Source organism: Dipteris shenzhenensis, chromosome 19, assembly GCF_047967505.1.
Source record: "Dipteris shenzhenensis isolate YYH24624 ecotype China chromosome 19, Dip_SZ_1.0, whole genome shotgun sequence".
NCBI lineage: Eukaryota > Viridiplantae > Streptophyta > Polypodiopsida > Gleicheniales > Dipteridaceae > Dipteris > Dipteris shenzhenensis.
The window spans coordinates 38961156-38964323 of record NC_141614.1 but is presented as its reverse complement, the minus strand read 5'-3'; the positions used below and the strand labels follow the sequence as shown (position 1 = coordinate 38964323).

The 3168-nt window shown below is 42.4% G+C and overlaps 1 pseudogene across 1 annotated transcript; it reads right to left on the bottom strand.

The window, feature by feature from the left end:
- Positions 1-623: 623 nt before the first annotated feature.
- LOC147890451 (basic leucine zipper 23 pseudogene) lies at positions 624-1930 on the bottom strand (annotated as a pseudogene). Its single transcript, XR_015542751.1, has 2 exons — positions 1894-1930; positions 624-1738 (listed from the first exon to the last, which is right to left on the bottom strand). The product of XR_015542751.1 is annotated as a basic leucine zipper 23 pseudogene (transcript).
- Between the last annotated feature and the right edge of the window lie 1238 nt (positions 1931-3168).

Genomic DNA, 3168 nt, shown 5'->3' with positions numbered 1-3168 from the left:
CTCAACTTAACTAATTGCTCAACCAATCCAATGGCAACAACTAATAGCTCTACCTCTTAGAATAGATAGCATATCTAAGAAGAGAATAGACATTGGGCACTTAGTTCAATGCAAGTTATGGTAGACTACAATGGTTTGTGTCAACTTGAGAATAATAATGAAAAGTTGCAGCCGTCCCAAATATAGACCTTGAGCTATGCAGATGGGAATCTACGTGTTAGGAAAAGAATGTTGGTCTCCTCTTGTTTTCATGCTTGTTTACCTACTGTGGAACATTTGAGCCATCTAACAATCCATTTTAGGCGTTCCCCATTGGCAAAAGCATATACAAAACTGTCAAAAAGTGGGTACACTTTAGTTTAAGCCTTATCTCCAAGGGAGCCACTCCATTGGAATTCTGCAGGAGCTTGTCTTTCAACTACACCCACAGCTCCTCCCTCTCCCCCTGGCCACCCACCCCAAGACCCCTACACACACAAAAACAAGAGAAAAAAACCACTTATATCATGCTTGCAAAGTCCCATACAACTGAGAGGCCATACACAGAAGAGCTAAAAGTATGACCAGCAGATGTAGCCTTCCTGTATTGCAACAAAAAACTTTAGTTCGCAAGAACAGCTCCCTAATTTAAGATGGAAAAATAAAATATCATATTCAGCACTAGAATACAGATGGTTATACATTGCAAACATCCGGACAAGATGGCCCATGAGAGACTTTAGGAGCCTTCATCAACAGGCACTGTAAATAGGACTTGACATTTAGAACAATTATACTAGAGAAGACCCAGCAAGCTCAATGCAAGCTCAATGCAGGAAAATGAGCAATCCTCCCCCCTTTCTTCGCAAGGGGCTCGCTTCAGCCACACACTCTTCCTCTAACTTTGCATATTCCTCAATAGACACACCCTATATATGGGCAACATTACCTGAGCACAGACAACATTTGCATCTTCACTTATTTGTTTTCTCGCCACCACAATTATCTGACCTTGCACGCTTACAATTTGACCTGTCCACCACTTCACAGTCTCCACAGGATGTCACAGTATCTTTGTCACGTTGCTCCTTAAGTTCTTTCTGTCTCCCCAAGGATGCATGCAAACAGGCTATATCATCATCACAGGGTACACTGACAGTGAGCAAGCATCCTCCTGAAAGAGGTTGCAAACTACCATCCCCTTTTGCAACCGCCATGTCAGGTAGGGCGTGATACCTTTGAGCAGATAAACCAAGCTCTGCATTTATTCTTCCCCTAAACTCAGAAAGAAGCGTTCTCAGTCGAATAACCTCAGCTTCTAGAGCAGCTTGACCTTGCAATCTCCGGACCAGTTGCTGATTTAAAATCCTTAGTTGATTTACCTGCTCCTCCAAAAAGGCTGTCTGGGCTTTTTTCTTCTCTCTGTACTTTTTCACAGCCTCCCGATTTCCAACGGGGCGCTTCTTTCCAGCCGAAGGCGAAGGAGCAGAGTGATTTTCTGATTTATCCTCGGAGGTGCCCTCGTCGGTTGAGGCAAAAAGGTGGGTGTGGGTATGAAAGCACGTATGAGTGTGAGTGTTGTCTGGGCCGGGAGGGTTGCATGTATGGGTATGAGTGCAAGCGTGAGTATTCTTCAAAAGCTCGTCGAAGAAGCTCTCCATAGAGGCAGAGCGAGGAAGATCATTCACAAAATGAGATTCAGTGAAATCGATCTCTCCGTCGTCCATTGGAAATTCTGTCCAAGCTTTGTAGTTGGAGTCTGCATAACCCAATTCGATCTTGTCAAAAAACACTGCCCATTACACCAAAATCAACAAGAACAATGTATACACGGTGCATTTGAACCAAAAAAATAGAGAGAGTAATCTACAATCCCAGAACACAGCGGTATTTTTCTTGAGCAAACAAGCTCACCTTGACCTCCCACACACAATAGTTGTCAACTATCCGCCCCGTTTACACAAAGGTTGGCTGCCTTAATGAGAGGAATAATACTAAATAGTACTTCTCAAAGAAGGTGAATTATAATAAATCATTCACAAGGCCTGCCCTAGATCCAAATAGCGAAAGAGGGCAGAGATGATGAATCGAAAGCGATGAGGGGGGGGGGAGAGAGAGAGAGAGAGAGGTGTGCTAAAAATGTGAAGGATTTCTAGAGGAAAAAATAGCAAGCCGATCAATAAAAAATCGCGATTTTTTGAAAATAAAAAATGACATTTTTTCAATTGCCTTTACTTAGACCTACCTATGGCAGGCCAAAAATGTTAACCTTTTAATGCCCCTTAACTACTTATAATTAGGTTAGAGTTAGAGCCTGTTCTAACTTCTTGTGCACACGAGTGGTTTCGAATCAGTTGGGGAGGGGGGGTTGCAGTTTTTCCTCGGCTCACACGAGAGGAATTTTTGTCGCATACTCTGCAGCAATCGTGCAGATTTCAAAACCATGCATCCAAAAAGTCTGATGTGTCTCCATGAGAACTCTGCATTAGCATTTACTACTCTTGGTTTTTTGTTGAGCCCCTCCTCGGGACTAGGGGCTCATCAGGCAACCGACTGTGAATCCCAAAATCATCATTACTCAAAAATCTTCTCACATGAACTTCCCAACTTGCAATCGATTTTCTAGGAAATGCAAACCAAGTCATCTGCGTGAACACGCTCTTAGGGTAAACAAACTAACAAAATTCTTGACACTTTACCTCAATTTCAAACAAAATGAATTATATTCATAAGGCCTACCCGGATTTTGAAGTGTAATGCTGATTTGACTCAATGTTGGTAAGTGTATTGTATACTAGGGGATAGTCAAACCAATATATGACGTTGCTTTTGCATTTGTTATTTATGTTGTTTGTGTGTTGGTCCAAGTATGGTCTAGAGTAACCCATGGATTGTTGTGGCTGTGTTAATTAGTTGATTCATCTTGTGTTGACACATGAAGCGATAGTCATGGGACTTAAGCCTGGTTGTCTGGGACCCAAATTGTGACACCATCTACTATGTTGTGCATTTAATCTCTACTTTTATTAGTGCATCTAGTCGTAAAGGAAACTTAAATATCGTGGCCACGACCTCCTTTGTCAACTGGACCCTCGAGGCTAAATATCCCCGTGATTGTTATTGCTTAGCAAACTACCCATCAGCTTGAAGATTGATTTGCCATTTCCACCATGCGCACTGATGGTATCC